The following is a 22,445-nucleotide window of genomic DNA, read 5'->3' on the forward strand; positions in this document are numbered from 1 at the left end:
GTCGTATGTGTGTACATAATGTGTGTGTCTGAGAGAGAGAGAGAGAGAGAGAGAGAGAGAGAGAGAGATAGTGTTGAAGATGGATGCATCATGTCCAGGGGATTTCGGAGCCTTAAATGGCAGTGTTAGCATAGAAGAAGGAATGTACCATGAGGTAGTGTGTGTGTGGGTGTGTGTGTGTGCGTGTATCAATATGTGTGTATGTGTGTGTTTTGGCTGAATCTCAGTGTAATTTTACTACCTACTGGCGTCATCAGGCTCGCTTTTCCCCAGCTGTTTGGCTGTTTGGAAGAGCCCTGTCTCTGTTGTCGTATATCGCAGAGCATCTTTCCATGAAACAATGCAGAAGTTCTACAGTAAATCAAGCTGACATTTCAAATGACATTAAAAATAAAAGAGGCAAAAATGCACAGAAGGACCCTGCAGCAATGCGGCTTTACATCCGTGAGCATCCAAATGTGAAAAAACAGAGAACAATTTTCTGTGATGCACAGTTAAATATGTTTCGGGTGTGAGAACAATACAACCTAATTATCGCAGGGAACAATATATCAAATATCCGCTTATAACTGCAGCTGCATTGGAAGAATTCAAATAGTTTGTTTAGGAAAGTACTAAAAAATGTTAAAAGTATAACCTTCGGAAGTTAGTCCCAGTCTTCATGGCTTTATTTCTTGGTTAGTTCCAGTCTTTCACAGTCTTGTTCTTGGTTAGTTCCAGTCTTTAAGGATCTAGTTCTTGGTTAGTTCCAGTCTTTAAGGCTCTAGTTATTGGTTAGTTCCAGTCTTTAAGGCTCTAGTTATTGGTTAGTCCCAGTCTTTAAGGCTCTAGTTATTGGTTAGTTCCAGTCTTTAAGGCTCTAGTTATTGGTTAGTCCCAGTCTTTAAGGCTCTAGTTATTGGTTAGTGCCAGTCTTTAAGGATCTAGTTCTTGGTTAGTTCTGGTCTTAAATGCTCTAGTTCTTGGTTTGTCCCAGTCTTTATGGTTTTAGTTCTTGGTTTTTCCCAGTCTTTAAGGCTCAATTTCTTGGTTAGTTCCAGTCTCCATGGCTCTAGGTCTTGGTAATTTCCAGTCTGCTTGGCTCTGGTTCTTGGTTAGTCCTAGTCCTCAAGGCTTTAAGTTTCTGGTTTGTCCCAGTCTTCATGGTTTTAGTTCTTGGTTTGTCCCAGTCTTTATGGTTCTAGATCTTGGTTAGTCCCAGTCTTTATGGTTCTAGATCTTGGTTAGTCCCAGTCTTTATGGTTCTAGATCTTGGTTAGTCCTAGAATTCACGTTCCTAGTTTTTAAGCTCTAGATCATGGATATTGCCTGTATTTTTGGCACAAAAGTGTTTATGGCTCTGATTCTTGAATTGTCCCAGAATATTATATCATAATTATTGATGAATCCCAGTTATTAAAGCTTTTATTCCTGGTTATTTCCAGTATTTATTAGCTTTGATTCTTGGATAATATTCCACAATTCCATGAATCAGTCATGAATATAATTAATCGCAAGTTCAAGTTTTTGTAGCTGTATTTCTTGGTGAATCCCAGACTTTTAAAGCTCTTACATTTGGCTCTTACACACCTTACTTTAAGACTTTTATTCGTGGTTAGTCGCAGCCCTGATTCTTGGATATTCCTAATGTGGCTTGTTAGATCTAATTCAAACATACCACCACAAGATAAACTCCCACAAATTTTGGCGTTAGCATCTTTTGATGCTGCTCGTCTGCAGGGCTGAAACTCCATCGTGCTTTTATGGTCTGTTTAGTGAATGTCAAGTGTGCATGACAGACATTGCTGTGTAGATAGCTCTAATCTCTCGTTGACCATGCACATACAAATTAAAAGAGGAGAATGGAAAAAGTCACAAATCAGCTTTAAGACGCTGGCGGATGAGAGTTATAGGCTTTGGAGTGTGAGCCGTCTGTTTCCATTGCACAGTTTCAGCTCGGTCTGCTCCAGTGAACCGAGGAAACTTTTTTATTTAGAGTGTTATAGCCTTCCACAGTTCCAGCACATTCTTTCGACATTCATAAAGATCATGTTTTTACTAATGAAAATAGCAAACAGATTTAATTTTTTTTTTGTCACCCTTCTCCAACGTTCTACCCAATGAAGGAAAATCCATGGAAAATTTGATCAGCGCCACTTGGAGCACCGGAGAACTCATACACGATGACTGCTACGATGGTTGTTTTATCTTTGCAATAAACTTCACATCGACTTTACGTTTAAACGTATAATATAATTACAGAACGCTGCCAGCCAATCAGAAATCAGCGTTTTCTGAAGCAGTGAGGACAAAGAGTTGAGAGGCAGATGAGTTCATTCTTTTATTCCAGATCCGTTTGACTGTTTGTTCAAGTAGGAACTTCCTATATGGAGATTTCATTTTCCATTCCAACTCTCTCTCTCTCTCTCTCTCTCTCTCTCTCTCTCTGTCTCACTTCCTGGCCTGGGCTTTTATCCCATCTTTCCGTTCTGCTCTTCTTTGTATCTTATCCCTCTCCAAAATACGATAGCAAGAAAACGTCATTAGTGGAGAGAAGCAATAAAACAAGATGGAGCACAGGACCATCGTGTTATATATCTCCTACACCACGGTTTTCATCAAGCACACAGAAATACACACACACACACACACACACGCACACACACACACATTAAAATATGCACTAAAACACACACACATTTAAACACACATACACACGCACACACACACACACACATTAAAACATGCACTAAAACACACATACACTGGTACATTAAAACACACACACACATTTATACACACATACACACGCGCACACACACACAAACATTAAAAAACACACACATACACACACTTAAACATTACAACACACACTCATCTCACTCATTTTCTACCGCTTATCTGAACTACCTCGGGTCACGGGGAGCCTGTGCCTATCTCAGGCGTCATCGGGCATCAAGGCAGGATACACCTTGGACGGAGTGCCAACCCATCACAGGGCACACACACACACACACTCATTCACTCACGCAATCACACACTACGGACAATTTTCCAGAGATGCCAATCAACCTACCATGCATGTCTTTGGACCGGGGGAGGAAACCGGAGTACCCGGAGGAAACCCCCGAGGCACGGGGAGAACATGCAAACTCCGCACACACAAGGTAGAGGCGGGAATCGAACCCCCAACCCTGGAGGTGTGAGGCGAACGTGTTAACCACTAATCCACTGTGCCCCCCTACAACACACACACATACACACACACACACACACTCACACACATTAAAACACATCACACACTTCACTCGCTCTAGTTTTCATAACAACCGCACTGTTTTATTATGCAACACTAAAATCATTCCATCTTTCCACTCAGTGAGTTGGAGTAATTGAATTAGTGGTAATGTTCTGCAGATGCCAAAGTAGAACTGTCTGTACTCATTCAGCTTGTTACCCCTCTAATGAAATCTGACCCTGTGCAGAAATGGGATGTTCCAAATAATCAGAATTAAATGCATTAATAATCATTATCTGAATCCTCTGAATTTTTATTTATTTAAAAGTGACAAAAAGAAATGACAAAGAAATGAAGAATTGAGATCTTCACAGATGAGAAGGTTGTGAGTTTGAACCCGAGGTCCACCAAGCTGCTATTGCTGGGCCCCTGAGCAAGGCTGTGTTTCGATCTGTGTTTGTATATAAAGCAGCGTTTCTGTTACTGGGTCTGTGTGGGTTTCCTCCAGTTTCTCTGATTTCCTCCTGTTGTGTGTGTGAGTGTGTGTGTGTGTGTGTATGTGTGTGTGTGAGTGTGTGTGTGTGTATGTCTGTGAGTGTGTGTGTATGTGTGTGTGTGAGTGTGTGTGAGTGTGTGTGTGTGTGGGTGTGTGTGAGTGTGTGTGTGAGTGTGTGTGTGTGTGTGTGTGTGAGTGTGTGTGTGTGTATGTGAGTGTGTGTGTGTGTGTGTGTGTGTGTGTGTGTGTGTGTGTGTGTGTGTGTGAGTGTGTGTGTGTGAGTGTGTGAGTGTGTGTGTGAGAGAGAGAGTGTATGTGTGTGTGTGAGAGTGTGTGTGTGAGTGTGTGCAGTACCCTGAGATGCCCTGACATCCCACACAGAGTGTATTCCCATGTGTTCCCGTGATATGTTCCAGATCCACAGGATAAATCACTTACATTAATAATCAGTCAGAGCTTCAAATACAAGTCAATCTATTTTTTGAGGTTTCAGGACCTTCTCATATCTCTGAACGCTCTACATGTGTGTTGGAGAGAGAGAGAGAGAGAGAGAGAGAGTGAGAGAGAGAGAGCGCGAGCATGGAGATAGGGGTATGGAAGAGTGTGTGAGGACAGAACAAGACGCCGCAGTACACTTAATCTTGAGAAGAGAACATTTTGCTCAGACTTCAATAGGAAAATGATAATGATGATTATTACACAATCGTGGGTGAGACTGGAACAGTAGGATTGATCACACACACACACACACACACACACACACACACACACACACACACTTTCAGGTAAAACGCTGTTCAGCTGCAGTAATGTGAGTGAGAATAAACATAGAGGAGGAAATGGAACAGGAAGCACTGCTTTGTTTCTGCTTTATTTATTTATTTATTTATTTATTTATTTATTTATTTATTTATTACAGCTAAGCCATAGAGACTCTTCCTCAACGCATAAATAAACTCCATATTCTTCCTTTATTTTTTCATTCAAATATGCAATTTATTTTCTTATTACATTTTCAATGTCCATGTTCTTTCTTTTTCTTTCTTTCTTTCTTTCTTTCTTTCTTTCTTTCAAAAATGTAATTTCTTCTTTTTATTGTTTCTTTCTTTCAAATATGCAGTGTCTTTACTTTTTATTCTTTCTTCCAATTAAAAGAAATATAATTCCTTCCTTCCTTCCTTCCTTCCTTCCTCAATTTTCTTTCCTTTATAGATGTAGTGTCTTTCCTAACCCTTTCTTTCCAACTCTACTGCTCCCAAGGAGCAAGCTGACCTTCTTTCTTTTTCTTTCTTTCTTTCTTTCTTTCTTTCTTTCTTTCTTGCTTGCTTGCTTGCTTGCTTGCTTGCTTGAATTTTGTGTATCCGAATCTGAAGGACACGCCCCAACAGATGAAACGTCCTGTTGAGTTACCAAGGCAACATCTATCCAAGTGATGGACCAGTGAAGGTTCTGTATAAATTCAATAGTTTTGAAAATAAATATCCGGAGCTGAACATTTAGTGAGTATAAATACGAAAGTGAGAAGAGATTTGAAGCAGAACCTAGAGACAATGGTGGAGCTCCACTGTTCTTGAAACATCCATCATCCCTGAAACTCATCCACTGAAGTTAAATCAGAAACCAAGCAGGAACCAAAGGTGTCGTATCAGTTCCCAACATCGTTAGAGACAGAAACACTGTTCTGTTGTTCTGTTGTACCGCTGCACTGCACTGAAGCAGCTGTGACATCATCACACACCTCCATCACGTCAATAACTAAAACTGTTTAATGTCTCACTCCTGAAGTACTGTACATTACTGACTGGCTGCAGTTCCACATTCTAACACTAGAGGGAGCGCTGAACAACTGACCAACTCTACTGCTCCCAAAGAGCGCGCTGACCTTCCTTCTCTTTTTCTTTCTTTCTTTCTTTCTTTCTTTCTTCTTTTACTCATCTTTCTTTCTTCTTTTACTCATCTTTCTTTCTTTCTTTCTTCTTTTACTCATCTTTCTTTCTTTCTTTCTTTCTTTCTTTCTTTCTTTCTTTCTTTACTTCCATGGTTTCTTTCTTTCTTTCTTTCTTTCTTTCTTTCTTTCTTTCTTTCTTCTTTTACTCATCTTTCTTTCTTTCTTTCTTTCTTTCTTTCTTTCTTTCTTTCTTTCTTTCTTTCTTTACTTCCATGGTTTCTTTCTTTCTTTCTTTCTTTCTTTCTTTCTTTCTTTCTTTCTTTCTTTCTTTCTTTCTTCTTTTACTCATCTTTCTTTCTTTCTTTCTTTCTTTCTTTCTTTCTTTCTTTCTTTCTTTTACTCATCTTTCTTTCTTTCTTTCTTTCTTTCTTTCTTTCTTTCTTTCTTTCTTTCTTCTTTTACTCATCTTTCTTTCTTTCTTTCTTTCTTTCTTTCTTTCTTTCTTTCTTTTACTCATCTTTCTTTCTTTCTTTCCTTCCATGGTTTCTTTCTTTCTTTTTTCTTTCTTTCTTTCTTTCTTTCTTTCTTTCTTTCTTTCTTTCTTTCTTTCTTCTTTTACTCATCTTTCTTTCTTTATTTATTTATTTATTTCTTTCTTTTAATCATATTTATTTCTTTCTTTCCTTCCATGGTTTCTTTCTTTCTTTCTTTCTTTCTTTCTTTCTTTCTTTCTTTCTTTCTTTCTTTCTTTCTTTCTTTCTTTCTTTCTTTCTTTCTTTCTTTCCTTCCATGGTTTCTTTCTTTCTTTCTTTCTTTCTTTCTTTCTTTCTTTCTTTCTTTCTTCCAGATGCCCCCTCTGGTATCTATCTATCTATCTATCTATCTATCTATCTATCTATCTATCTATCTATCTATCTATCTATCATCTCCACCATGACTTTGTTTTCTTTCTTCCTCCGTTATTAATGAATCTGTCCGACTCTGATAACAGACACTGTGCTATAAATAGTTTGTCTTTGCGCAAAGTTTCAGGGAGAAACACTGAGGAACATTCGGGTCGATGATGAAGCCAAAGTTCACCTCCAGAGCAGGAAACATAACCAGCCGCCTGAGAGGAAGAAATCTAATGTTACTTAAATAAAGCATTCAGGCAGAGGACAGAGTCACAGGAACATTACACATTAAAGCCCCTGAGCATGTTATCATGAAGACGGGTAATGAGGTGTAGGTGATAGACGTGTGGACGTGTGTGTTTGTCCTGTGTGTGCGTACTCATGCCAGGGCGCTGCAGAAACGTGCGGGACGACACCACTCGGAACGTTATCTCGGAAGGTGACGAGGTCGAGTCGATTTATCTGAACAGATCCGACCTGAATCAGACGCTTCTCTGCGCGTCGTGTGTAAATATTTGATAAAAGCGTAAACACTCTGGATGTTTTGGCTGCTAGATGAAAATACTTCTGGCCTTTCCCTTTGTTTTTGTTCCCTTGACTCAAATTAGCTTTAATGTTTACACGTTCTTGATACGCTGTGACATTGAGCACTTTTATTTTTACTCTCTAATTATCGAACTCACCGTGATCTCACACGCCGTCCTGTTTTGGCTTTTTCTTTTCTTTTCTTTTTTTTTACGTATTGCTTGTGTTACAGTGTGTATTTATCTTGGAAAAAGATGGAGGGACTTCAGAAGGTGCTAACGTCTTATCCAAACATCATTTACCTCATCGAGTGTTCTTGGAAGTGTGTGTGTGTGTGTGTGTGTGGACGGGGTTTAATGTGTATTCCAGTATGTCTGTCGTCTGCCTGTATGGTTTGTTTAAGTAACAGAAGTTTTTCCCTCATCCTCAGTGAACAGAACCTTCAGTACTGAGTGCAGTGTTTCCTAGTTTGTATCTGCTGAGTCACATGACCTCTAGACACGTACATACCTTCAATCACACCCACACCCACACACACACACACACACAGCTTCGTCGTTCTCGTTTCTGATTAGTCAGCAGGTGTTGAACCTGGTTTTATTTTCAGTAACTGCAGCTCTGACATGTTAACACTAATGATGAAACACTAGTAACCATGCCACTTTATTAGGAACAACATACTGGTATGAGATTTGCTCTTGGAAACATCCTCAGATCTTCACAGATGTTTCTTTGAGTCCGTGCCGGATGATGTGATGCACATGCTCACTGATGATACTCACATCCAGGTTCTTGACCAGACAGGAGAGGAACAGGATCAAGGGATGCTTCTCTGAGCGCAAACATAGAATGGTCATCAGACTAATGTAATAACAAACACATGATTACGTGTGTGTGTGTATGTGTGCGTGGGTTGGGGGGGTTGTCTGTGTTTTCATCTTTCTTTCTTTTCTTTCTTTCTTTCTTTCTTTCTTTCTTTCTTTCTTTCTTTCTTTCTTTCTTCCTTCTTTGAGATTTTCTCTGTAGGCCCATGCCGCTCACTGTTGTGAGCCATGTCAGGTCAAACACATCCCACCTCATGGAGTTTAGCTAGGCTAATAATAGCCCTCAGCAGTCTAGCGCGTTCTTAAACAGCTCCTCTCACACTTCATTACTCTGTGATGTGGCACACGTCTTCCAGGATTATAACCTGTTCTCTAAAGAACCCACTGCTCCGCTTCAATCTCCTTCCTGCTTATTACTCACTCGACAAACGCTTACATAAGGTCTGTTACAGCAAGCAGCACTTAATTAGCATTTCCATTTGCAGCTGTACAATAGAAAAGTCCTGGCTAGCTCCTAGCTCCTTCAGGAAGAATGACTTTGCTAAAGTCCAGGATTAAATGCTCCAACTCTCAGTATTTATAACAAGAGCTGCAAAAATATTGTTTATTCCTAAACCACAGATTCACTGCTAAGCATGTAATTAACACTCTGCCATGCTAGCAGCTGTAACTAGCCCAAGATGAACTAGCATTCCAATCCAAATTTAGCCACAGTTACTGAGCGCTCCATGATCTCGTCACGGTTAATTAGAAGCCGTTTATTTGCATGCGGTTAGAAAAGGAGCATCTTGGCGAGCAGGTGAACCGTCTGGGAACATCTCAGTGCACGAGCAGCGTGAATTTATGAATGTTGAAAACGGATCCTGCAGCTCGGTGGGCTTTTGGCTTCCTGCAGCACTGAAAGTGTGAAGGTACAAATTCATGAATCATCTGTGTTTAGGAACGCAAAAGATCCCGGATTAACACTCCATCTGTCAGTCTGCAACAGTTTAAGAAGACGTTTGGAAGGAAGGAACGTGTTGAATTCTGGATTCTGCTCAGAAGGTCTGGATTTGTTCTAGAGCAGCAGCTGCAAATCACAGGGTTATGTCACTGCACTCATTCTAATAAGTGAGAGTTTCTATGGTAACAGCTTACACGGAGGTTATTCTTTTTTGTGTTCATTTACAATCGATTCATTATTGATTCATTATTGACTTACAAATCACTATTAATTCACCTTTTTGTTTACTGTTGGTTCTTGTCTCACATAAGTAGCATGAGATTCATTGCTGATGGTTATGTTTTCTTTTTATTCACTATTGATTTGTTATTGATTCACCATGTATTGACCATTAATACTTTATCAAATCTCAATTGATTCACTGTTTATTCTTTATTAATTGTCTATTGATTTTCCGTCGACTCTCTATTGATTCCCGTATGATTCACCATTCATTTACAATCGATTCATCGTTGATTCTTAATTGAATCACCATTGTTTTATTATTGATTTTTTTTTATCTTGATCGTCCATTGATTCTTGAGTCCATTCAGTCTTATTGACTGTTGATACTTCATTAAATATATATTGATTCACCATTGATTCTCTACTGAGTCTCTATAGATTCACCATTGACTTTTTACTGATTGTATATTTAGATTTTTATTTCATTTTTCTTTTAATCGCTATTGATTTTTATTGGGATGTTGTAGCTTAGTGGTTAAGGGTTTGGACTACTGATTGAAAGGGTATGAGTTCAAATCCCAGGTCCACTTGGGATTTTGCCCCTGAGCAAAGCCCTTAACCCTGAATTGCTCAGTTGTATAAATTGAAATAAAATTGATTGAATTAAAATTTAATAGATTCACCATTCTTTTACAATTTATAACAATTGATTCATTATTTATCCTTTATTGATTCACCATTGATTCTTTATTGAATCTCTATTGATTCTCTTCTGATTCACCATTCGTTTTCCATTTCTTTAATATTGAATCTTCACTGAGTGTCTATTGACCCACTAGTGCTTACCATTAATTCATTATATTTGCACCAGGGGAGCACCAGGGGTTTCCTCCGGGTACTCCGGTTTCCTCCCCCGGTCCAAAGACATGCATGGTAGGTTGATTGGCATCTCTGGAAAATTGTCCGTAATTTGTGATTGTGTGAGTGAATGAGAGTGTGTGTGTGTGTGTGTGTGTACCCTGCGATGGGTTGGCACTCCGTCCAGGGTGTATCCTGCCTTGATGCCCGATGACGCCTGAGATAGGCACAGGCTCCCCGTGACCCGAGGTAGTTCGGATAAGCGGTAGAAGATGACTGAGTGAGAGAAATTTGCATCTGGTAATAAGCCTAAAATGGTGTGTTCAATTCCTCATCCGTTTCTTGTCATTCCATCACATGAATCTCCATGCAGTATATACTGTATGTTACTTATGTCACTTGTCTTGGAGGGTTATATGCTGTCCATAACACACAGCACCATAATTCCAGATCAGATGTTCACGAAGCGCAGCCTGGTCTCTCGAAGGCCACAGACACACGGCGCCCTTTGGTCTTTTGTGTTTCCTGTGTGTGTGTCCTGGTTGCTATAGCAGAGTCTTTGCCAATATGGATCTGGCAGAATAGATGGAGACAGGTGGAGGTCTGCTGAGTGTACAGCGATGTCACTGATGCTCTGTGAGTGTGTGTGTGTGTGTGTGTAGATGTACTGGGACTAGTTACCGTAAGGTAGAGACCTCTTAGCACTCTGTTGTCATGGTGTCAATTTTTGTGGATGGCAAACACATGTAGAAGTGGTAGTGGGAACCTGATGTGTGTGTGTGTGTGTGTTTGTGTGTGTGTGTGTGTTTATGGGACATTCCATGTGTTTGTGTGTGCAGCAGAGAGACAACTTTTTCCTACACGCCGTTTTACTGGTGAGCGTTCCTCTGCATGCATCTCTTGTGTTTCTGCATGTTTTGATGATTTAGTCACAGTTTTCGGTGTCAAGGATAAACAACGGGATGATAAACACCTTCTGAGCTTTGTGTAGCGTGAGCAGTGTGACAGTCCGATCTACACAGCGGGAAACATCAGACAATTAGTATGATCAGGTAGTTCTCTGATTCTGTTATTGTGGTGTGGTTGTTTTAGACATTGCAATATTTATAATTATTATTTTATTTATTTATTCTTTTTATTTTTTTATTTTTTTATTTTTTCTTTCTTTCTTTCTTTCTTTCTTTCTTTCTTTCTTTTGTAGTGCCCATTTTTTTCTTCCTTCTTTCCAAGTGGGACCATTAAAATTCATTCTCAGGGGCTTAACCTGTACTCTCACCTTTGCTCTGACCTTTATTTTGTCCTTGACTTTGACCTTTATGTCTTTCACCCTTTAGTTCACTCTGTCCTTCACTCTGACCTTCACTTTGAACGTCATTCTCTCCTTCACTCTTTCTTTAATTCCCCCTTCAGTCTGTCCTTTACTCTTCACTTCATCCTTCCTGTCCTGTCTCAGTGTCACACAAAGAGATTCACTGTTCAACACTAACAGCTTCAGAAAGGTAAACAGATCATTGTGATCAGTGTCACACACTCCTGCTGCTCAGGACACACACTCCTGCTGCTCAGGACACACACTCCTACTGTTCTTGATAGACACTCCTGTTCTCAGGACACACAGTCATGCTCTCAGGACACACACACTCCTGTTCTCAAGACACACATTCCTGCTGCTCTTGATACACACTCCTGCTCTCAGGACACACACTCCTTTTCTCAGGACACACACACTCCTGCTGCTCTTGACACACACTCCTGCTGCTCAGGACACACACTCCTGCTCTTGGGACACACAGTCATGCTCTCAGGACACACACTGCTGCTCTGGATACACATTGCTTCTCCGCTCAATGAAGCTAAAAAAACATCTGAAATATCTCCATCACAGACCCTCATGCTAGCTGTTTGTTAGCCAGATTAAGTAACTGATAATCCGAGCAAAAAAAATAAATATATAATAACTTCACTCCCAATTCCCATAGAAATGGCTTTCTTAAACCACGATAAACGCGTCAGGATTCGCTTTCCTTCCTGATGAATTATATTAGCACTCCTTATCTACGCCTAATGTTCGTCTGCTGTTATTACGGAATTCTGCTGACTAAATATACTCCAGGACAGGCCCTTATCTTGGAATATAAGTGGAACCCGGAATGGTGGCCGGAACAAAGCCGGAATTCATGCCGGCTCTGTGACAAGCTCTTCATGAGCTTCCTGTGACTTTCCTTTTCTTAACTGCTTCTCTGTGTCTGATAATCCTCAAGACCCACAGAAACAACTGAGGCATGTCGCTGATGCCGAAGTCGGGAATGCACTCGCCGGAACCGGAACCGGGGACGGAATCAGGCAGAGCGGATCAGTGTTGGAAATTTAAGAGGAAGCCTGAATATGATCAGGACACACACTCCTACTGTTATTGATACACACTCCTGTTCTCAGGACACACAGTCATGCTCTCAGGACACACACACTCCTGCTGCTCAGGACACACACTCCTACTGCTCAGGACACACACTCCTACTGTTATTGATACACACTCCTGTTCTCAGGACACACACACTCCTGCTGCTCAGGACACACACTCCTACTGCTCAGGACACACACTCCTACTGTTATTGATACACACTCCTGTTCTCAGGACACACAGTCATGCTCTCAGGACACACACACTCCTGCTGCTCAGGACACACACTCCTACTGCTCAGGACACACACTCCTACTGTTATTGATACACACTCCTGTTCTCAGGACACACACTCATGCTCTCAGGACACACACACTCCTGCTGCTCAGGACACACACTCCTACTGTTCTTGATACACACTCCTGTTCTCAGGACACACAGTCATGCTCTCAGGACACACACACTCCTGCTGCTCAGGACACACACTCCTACTGCTCAGGACACACACTCCTACTGTTATTGATACACACTCCTGTTCTCAGGACACACACTCATGCTCTCAGGACACACACACTCCTGCTGCTCAGGACACACACTCCTACTGTTCTTGATACACACTCCTGTTCTCAGGACACACAGTCATGCTCTCAGGACACACACACTCCTGCTGCTCAGGACACACACTCCTACTGCTCAGGACACACACTCCTACTGTTATTGATACACACTCCTGTTCTCAGGACACACACTCATGCTCTCAGGACACACACACTCCTGCTGCTCAGGACACACACTCCTACTGTTCTTGATACACACTCCTGTTCTCAGGACACACAGTCATGCTCTCAGGACACACACACTCCTGTTCTCAGGACACACATTCCTGCTGCTCTTGATACACACTCCTGCTCTCAGGACACACACTCCTTTTCTCAGGACACACACACTCCTGCTGCTCAGGACACACACTCCTGCTCTCGGGACACACACTCCTGCTGCTCAGGACACACACTCCTGCTCTTGGGACACACACCTGCTGCTCAGGACACACACTCCTGCTCTTGGGACACACACTCCTGCTGCTCAGGACACACACTCCTGCTCTTGCGAGGTGTATTGTTCCCAAATATCCCACACCACAGGAAGCTGTGACACCAGCAGGAAGCAGACATGTCCTGCTGCAGCAGACACCAATAACAGTAATAACAGAATGATCTTTATGCAAACACACACACACACACACACACACACACACACACACAAATGCATTCTCTATTGTTGAACTTTCATCCCTCTGGTATTTAACACTCATTGAGTAAGCAATTGCTCACGGCTTTTGAACATCCTGTGGTGTGTGTGTTTGTGTGTGTGTGTGTGTGCGTGCATGTGTGTGTTTATAAGACAGTTCTGGTTGCTAAACAATGCAGCAGTCAGAGAAAGGACATGAAGGATATGGTTATGGAGGTGTGGAAAAGAAATGATGAACTAGCTTCAAGCTCAACTGAAGCCCTTATAGTGCACTGATATTTATGATAAAAGAAACACTTTTGTTCTTATATTTTTGTGTTTGCACACAATATCAAGGTTTTTGAAGATGAGTGGGGATAAGTTAGGGATTCACTTAAGAGGTGGACCTTTACCCATGACGTTGATGTTTAAAACCCATTCCCTCACTGAGGGTCCGTCGCTTTGAAGGTTCTCGCTACCAGCTGTTGTGTGACAGAACTTTAACCTCAAAGAGAGTGTTGAGTTTGAGACGAGGTAGAGGAGTGATGTTCCAGACAAGATCTTCAAGCATCAAGGCCTTGAATTGAATGTGGATGACTACAGGAAGCAAGTGGAAGAAGATGACGAGGCTGGAGAAACATGAGTCGTGGTGCTGCATTCTGGATCATCTGAAAGGTTTGATGGAGCTGGCTTGGAGACTCGAGATTAGTGCGTTGCTGTACTCCAGTTTTTTGTGATTGGGTAGATATTTGTAGATGTTTTCTACAGGTGTTATACATAATGAACCTACAGCACCATGCAGATGATTACTGGAGATACAGAAGAGCAGATACACACAATGTGTTTCATAAATTTTTTATAGTTTTCCTTTTTGTTTTTTTTTGTGTTCAAATACTGTGGATTCTCATGAATTGAAATCTTTTGTAAAACTCCATGACTCATCAGCATCACTCAGAAAGTCAATAAAAAGACTTCATCACTCACACCGCCCATCACGTTCTCCCAATTATTCGTTTCCAGACATAACCCGAGGTGACCTGTTGACCTTGTAACACAACAGGTTCAGATGGTTTCTACATCTCCTTGAATCCTACCAGCTTCTTCTAGCACGAAGAATTTTTGTTCTTATTATCAAAGTGGATCGCTCCATTGTGAGACCTTTTACCCTTGGGAGAAAGAGATCACGTCCTGCGTCCTGCTCTCACACACTCTCGGCACAATGTGAGGAAACCGAGTGCCAAACGTTCCCAATGTCCCGGAGAAGTCGCTTGGGAGCCCGTATTGTGCTCAGGTAGCTGATTTTGTTGAAGGTAGATGGAGAAGAAAGAATGGAGGGAGAGAAACGGAAATGTACGAGCAGGAAGCATGATGTAAAGGGCCGGAATAACAGGAAGGTAATTACTCGGGTCGGCTTGTGGAACAGGAAGCAGCCCAGGAGTCGATTATTCTCCTATAACGGCGTGCTGTGAAGTGATTTATTCGTCTTTATACATGATTTTATGCTTACTAATATTTTTAGATTCCATGTTGTGGAACGGGGCTTAGTGGTTAGCACGTTCGCCTCACACCTCCAGGGTCGGGGTTCGATTCCCGCCTCCACCTTGTGTGTGTGGAGTTTGCATGTTCTCCCCGTGCCTCGGGGGTTTCCTCCGGGTACTCCGGTTTCCTCCCCCGGTCCAAAGACATGCATGGTAGGTTGATTGGCATCTCTGGAAAATTGTCCCTAGTCTGTGAGTGCGTGAGTGAATGAGAGTGTGTGTGTGTGTGCCCTGTGATGGGTTGGCACTCCGTCCAGGGTGTATCCTGCCTTGATGCCTGATGACGCCTGAGATAGGCACAGGCTCCCCGTGACCCGGGAAGTTCGGATAAGCGGTAGAAGATGAATGAATGAATGTTGTGGAACATCCAGAAAACAAGTTTGTCCGTTGTATCTCTTATGCTACAGCTGCTAGGAACATCTTTCAATTTTTTTCAAGAACACAGCGATAAATGTTAAATAAACATCTCTGTATCAATGATTTATACATTTCTTGTTGTTAATTAACAACAGAGTGCCTCGTCTGCCAGAGAAATCCCTGTAAATTTCTTCATGGACCGGAATTTACGTCCTTCGTCAGATTGTTGTTATATTTCTCTTCACGTGTTCCTGCGCTCGTCTCTGGTCCGTTTGCTGCTTGCGCTTTCCATGTTCCTGCACCCGGGTGTTTGTGTCCTCTCTCAGTCACACAAGCTCAGAGTGAAGACTTTGGAAAAGGGATTTTACTTGGCTGACATTTCCCATGACGCACTGCAGCGCTCGCATCCAAACAGCCTGAATGTTAACCATGTAAAGCATGCATTCAGTGACGAGATCGGATTGTTCCAGAGGATTAACATTAAGCGTGAGGATCGTTCATCTATCTGAGATGGGATCGTGTGCAGATTGCAGTGTGTCTCAGTAACATTTGTGTGTTCACTCCATTTCTGAGGAAATGTAGGAGAAAAGCTAGTTCCTTGCTTACAACCTGTTAGCACTTAGCTCCCACTTATTTTCCCATCGAAGAACATGGTATTGTCTTATACAACCTTCTGAAAGGTCTTTAGAGGCATTACGAATTAAAATAAGCTGAGAAAAAAAAAACGTTTGTGCCTTTATTGTGTGTATATACTGTAACTGCTAGAGTTAGCTAGCTTTGCTAATCTAATTCTTGCAAATCTAAGGACGAAGCCTAGCATGTATCATGCTAAGCAAACAAACAATCTAATTTTTTTACTGAATTTTTTATTTCTTTTATTATTTTAATAATTAGCTGCAGACAGTCTACGCCCACAACACTAGCGGCAGATACTTCGAGAGCTAAAAGAGCAAATGAAAAAGATTTCAAGGTTGTTTTCCTGTCAGAAACCATCGTTGCCAAATACTTTTAGCAAGATAAGAAGCTCTTGAAGAATTTTTTTTTATTTTTTTAATTGAAGAGTGTTTGCTTTTCCTCATATTTCTTCATATTTTCTCATCGCTAGCTTATTTTTGCTCTAGTGCTTCTAGCACTCCTCTACTCCTTATTCTCTCCTTAACATTCTGACATTTTTTACATTTTCCCCTCAGTATCACTGTGTGTGTGTGTGTGTGTGTGTGTTTAAATTGAGCTCGATACTGTTGTGCCAGTGCTGTGTCGTGTGTGTGTGAAATGGAGAGAATAGAGCTTTATTATGTCTGTCCTGTAATTTCACACCATATGGGTGATATGAAGATGTGTGTTGTTTGTATTCGTCTTGTTATGTTTTGTTGGCAGAATGCAGGCGTGAACCTGAATCAGAAGCATCTGGTAGGCTGTGATACAAAGAACAGGAATCGTGGATTGTTCACTGCTGCCAGTTAAAGCTTTTAATCGTTTATAGGAATAAACAGACAGGGTGTGCAAGAATAAAACATTAATCAACAACGAAGTATTAGCCCAGAGTAGATGATTTTTCAATAGTAGCACACAAATATTTTTTTTATTATTAGCAAAATGCTACTGCTAAGCAGTCTGTCTCTGTCTTTTTTTTACTCTTTCATGAAGTTTCTTATAGGTAAATCTGTGGGGAATGGGGATGTGTAAATCTCTGGAGATTTGTCTGTCTGTGGATCATGCAGTGTGTATGTAGCTAGTACAGTTAACTTGATTTTCTAATCTAATCTGAGGACGAATCCTTGCGTGTAATTTGCAAAACGCTATTTAGTGTAACTGGCTAGCTTTGGAATATTTGCAGAGCTACTAATTAATGTTACCTATTAGAAAATGGTGGCCAAGCCACGTCCACAACAGTAGCAGGAGGTAAGAGGTTAGAGGTTGTTTTCCTATCAGGAAGCAGCTTCTACAGACACTTTTAGCAATATTCTATAAATGATTCTGACAAACTCTGACACTGGAGACTCCTTACAGAAAATATTACTCTCACTCATTTCCTACCGCTTATCTGAACTACCTCGGGTTACGGGGAGCCTGTGCCTATCTCAGGCGTCATCGGGCATCAAGGCAGGATACACCCTGGACGGAGTGCCAACCCATCGCAGGGCACACACACACACACACACTCTCATTCACTCACGCAATCACACACTACGGACAATTTTCCAGAGATGCCAATCAACCTACCATGCATGTCTTTGGACCGGGGGAGGAAACCGGAGTACCCGGAGGAAACCCCCGAGGCACGGGGAGAACATGCAAACTCCACATACACAAGGTGGAGGTGGAAATCAAACCCCCAACCCTGTAGGTGTGAGGCGAACGTGCTAACCACTAAGCCACCGTGCCCCCCCAGAAAATATTAGATATCAACAATTTATTTATTTATTTGTTTGTTTGTTTGTTTGTTTGTTTGTTTTTCACTATTTTAACATACATTTTTGCTAAACATGTTCCAGTTTAAGTTACTACTGTGGAACATTCTAAAACATTTTCATTAAACATAAACCTGCGATTTTCAGTTATAGGACATTAACAATCTAAACACTTTCTGACCAATCAGAATCAAGAATTCAAAGGCGCCATGTTAAACAAAATGCTTTCACGGTATTATACATAATTTATCCACAAAAAATGTGTTGTGTCTACACATGTTGTTGTGTTGTGTAGAGTTTAGCATGTTGTACACATGCTCTTGTTTCTGTTTCCGTTGTTATACTTTGGGACCCAGTAAGCACCCAGAAAGACGACGATGTCCGTCACTGACCTCCCAGTTCGTAATGATGAGTCAAAACTAATCTGTCCTACAACTCCGACCTCCCAGTACAGCGACGGTTTACATTTTTTCAAAGCTTGTAAATGACCTGTTTAGGGAAATGCTAGTAAATAGTTGCATTCGTTTTGACCACAAATGCGTCTGGCGAACAGCTGGATGGCGTTAACCATGCCTGTCCGAGCACGCCGCTGAGAGCTTTATGACAGCACGGAGAGGAAAGATCTAACAAACTTCCTCCTGAGTGTGTATGTGTTTGTGTTTGGTGTGCCAGAGAAGACCTGCGCTGTCTCTGTGTGTCCCGGATGTCCCTGCGGACGCTGTAAACACAAAGGAGGAGAGGGATTAGCTGTGGAGATAAAAATCAATGATTGAATTAGAAGGAGACTAAACATGTGCAAGTTGTACAGGGACATTATGAAGTTTCATGAAGAGATCTTGTGAAGAAATATTAAATTCCACAGTTTAATTGAATCTTCATTAAGGTGAACAAAATGAGTCACTAAGGAGAAAGAATCAGTACTTTAGACAGAGTCACTTGGACTGAAGAGTCGATAGTTCCAAGACGAAAGATGTGATACTTTGAAAACTTGCCTTTAAGGCGTATGGGTCGATACTTTGAAACGAATCTATAAGGCAAAGAGTCGATTCTTTGAAACAAGTCACTATGGTTGAACGAGTCGAAACTCTCAAACGAATCACTAAAGTGAACAACTTACTGTCAAATGAGTCAATAATATGAAAGAGTCCTCACATTAATTATGCTTTAATCCTTATATATAAATTTGAAATGATTAAAACAAAACATTGTGAAACACTTTAAATTTCTGTTGGAGCTTTAAAGCTGCCGATCTAAACTCCATCCGCAGGGATCCGAACGTCTCATTGTGCCACGAGCCTTTTTTAAAGCTTTAAGACAGGACAGCTGTGGATGTTCTAATTGACTTCCTCCTGAGTGTTTGTGTTTGTGTTTGGTGTGTTAGAGTAGAGACCTTTCACATCATCTGTATGGTTGATGAAGTTATAAACGAACACTTTAACTAGACTAAACTGCATACGAATCAACATCTGGCTGTAAAATTCTTCTCAGATTTTTTTGTATGGAATGAACTATATGGAGGAAAGTTCAGGACAGCCGCATATGTAATACAACCAGATTTCCCTCCTCACCCTATTGGCGGTGCTAACGCTGCCTGTGGAACACATTCCCTTAGGGATTTTTTTTACTTTGTTACTTTGGTTCTCATGTTCCGAGCACTAAGATTAGCCACTTTATTTTCATAGCACTTTTGACCCTGGTGGGATTATGGGTAACAGCCGTTCTCAGGTTTCTGCTCTTCTGAAAAGCTAGGTCTCATGGCGTTGCGGTTTGGCACATTACAACAGCTGTTCTGACCCAGTTAGAACAGGCCCTGATGTGGTCGATGGCAAAACGTAGACTGACAACTGCATACAGCAGCTGAATCGAACGAGCGGTGTTCAGTTTATTAAAAAAAAAAGATTAGTGCTATTGACATGGTCGATCTTTAGGATCTGCTAGTTACAAGATATTTTTTTTAACATCACACTTATTTTGCTACTCCAAAGTAAAGGATGTATCATAAATCACCAGACAGCAGATTCGTTATTCGTGCAAATCTGATTAAAAATCCAGAAAAGGAAGCTTAGTGCTGTAGAAGTACTGCTGGAAAGAACATTGGTAATAATAGAGTAACGGTTTGTTTCTCTATTGTGAACACCTTGTCGGTGTTAGCGCTCGATTTATTTATTATTCTTGTGCCCATGTTCAAAATGCAAAGTTTTATCATAGAATTACTAACTTTATAACCTAATTTTTATTTTATGCTACTGTTCCATTGTTCATTGTGTTGAACTATCCTTATTATAAAGCTCATGCTTTATTAGGCAAGTTTTAATGCTAAATAAATAAATAAATAAATAAATAAATAAATAAAACGAACAAATAAATAAAATAAAAAAGGTGTGTTTATGTTTATGTTTGAGCTCAAAATATTACTACCGAAAATGATAGCACGTGAATTTTATTTACCATTTCATATTACAATAAAATGAGATTTATATTTTTAATATAAAATCTAAAATATTAAATCTATTTCTGGGCATATTTTACTATTTTTTTTTAATTCTGTTCCTAGATCATTTTGCTTCTTTCTAGAAATGAATGCTTAAAATGATCAAGAAAATTTTAAGTAAAAAAAAAAAAAAAAAAAGCTAAATATGACTAGAAATTTAATCATTTTTAATAAGATATTAAAATGGGAAACATGCTACAATGTCATTTTGTAATATATTTTATTATTCTTATTATTATTATTATATATTATATTTGTACAATAATGAATAATGAATAATAATAATTATAATAATAATAACAATAATAATAATAATAATAATAATAATAATAATAATAATAATAATAATAATAATAATAACTAATAATAATAATAATAACTAATAATAATAACTAATAATAATAATAATTTTGGAAGGCACACTAAGCTAATTTCAAACTGTACTTTATGTGCAACATCAACATTTGATGCTCATCTAGACTCTCATCTCTCTCACTCTCTCTCTCTCTCTCTCTCTCTCTCACTATCACTTTCTCTCTCTCTCTGTTGTATATTAAGCTTATTCTGACCTACAGCCTCTGTGCTAGCGTTATGCTAATAAACATTGCACTCATGCTAGCAGTGATCTATTTGATCTAGACACGCTCCCGTCACTGTGTGTGAGTGTGTCTTGAGAACATAGCGTACACTCTACAAACTTTATGAGGTGTTTAAAAAGGAATAGGAGGAGGTGAAAAAAACAAGCACTTTCTGGAAATATCGTACAGTTACCTTTTACTGGACTGATGATGCTTAATATGCCTTGCTTAATAGATTAGATAGTTTGTTATTAAGTGTTGTGTATATGTGCAGGACTGGTTTCGGGTAAATGATGTGATGGAATGACTAATGGTCCATTTCACATTGTGTAGATCTTGTTCTGTCAAACACAGACCTAATCTTATAGACATTTGCTTAGAATCTGTGTAGCACAAATGACGTAGGTTTTTTTTTTTTTTTTTTTAAGAAACTTGAATATTGAATTAATTTAATGGCTTTTTTTTATATAGACAAGAATAAATTCCACTAATTATGTGACTTATGTTGGCATTTTCAAAATATTACACAGCACATTGTAAAATATGGAAAAATTCTCTAGGGAAAAAAACTATGTCAATATCAATCTAAAATATTCTGAAGGAGGTCTGAAGTGAAATGCTGGAGATAGAAGTTTTGAAGTTTGGTTGATGTTTTAATGCTAGCGTTAACCCTCAGAGCAAAAGTATGTAAGGGGGGTGTATCTTATATCAGCAATAGACAACAATCAAAAACAAGACAATATCAGATATATATTTAAAATGCTGTTTGAAGAAGGCGGTGTATGACATCTGGTTTTAACTGATCTGAACTAAAGTCAAGAACATTATAAAAGGGAGCTACAGAGTTGCTTTCTATTAAGCTCTTAAAACTGAGAGGATCAAAAAAGATATCCAGAAGGTTTGAAACAGATTGGAGGCAAGACTAATGGAACATTGGTGCAGTTTACTCTTAAAGTCAAATTGAGTATTGACATTTTTGTGAAGATTAGTTAATGTTAACGTCAATAACAATATAAGTGGTGCTAGAGGGGTGCAAATTTTAATGACTTTCAGAATGCGTGGTACATTTATGATGGACATATAAGGTCACAGTCAGCAATGCAGATGATTCTCCTGACAATTATTTAACTTAGAGTTACAATGCAGATGCTAATCTGTGACTCTTTTGTACCATTCGTCTTGTCATGAATTAAAAAAATAGAAAGTTAGATATAGAAAATTGAAAATGCAGAATATTTGTTTACCCACACTGTGCCAGGAATGGGGTACGTGTTGTTCTGGCACAGTGTGAGAGCTCAGCTCCATGTAAGGCCATATCAGGATCAAGACTTGAGGTCGCTTCCCAACACAATGGGGCATTCTTTAACAAACACATTACCCGGAACAGCCCACCCCCGCTCTCCAGCTCGGGAGAGTCTCAGACCGATTACTGCCTCCCCACCTCCCACACCAACCTCCCCTTCTTCCTCCACAGTCCACATATCCAATCAGAAGCCTCCAAGGACAGGAAGGTAACCCGACTCCAAGGTCCAAGCCTGGGGCTTTAATCTTGGCCACAATTTGAGGCTAGTAG

General features: G+C 40.1%; 1 protein-coding gene across 1 annotated transcript in view; it reads left to right on the plus strand.

The window, feature by feature from the left end:
• Nucleotides 1-22,445, plus strand: part of rgs3a (regulator of G protein signaling 3a) — a 119,184-nt gene that overhangs the window by 81,882 nt on the left and 14,857 nt on the right. The gene's annotated exons all lie outside the window — the stretch shown is intronic.

Source organism: Tachysurus vachellii, chromosome 26, assembly GCF_030014155.1.
Source record: "Tachysurus vachellii isolate PV-2020 chromosome 26, HZAU_Pvac_v1, whole genome shotgun sequence".
Taxonomy (NCBI): domain Eukaryota; kingdom Metazoa; phylum Chordata; class Actinopteri; order Siluriformes; family Bagridae; genus Tachysurus; species Tachysurus vachellii.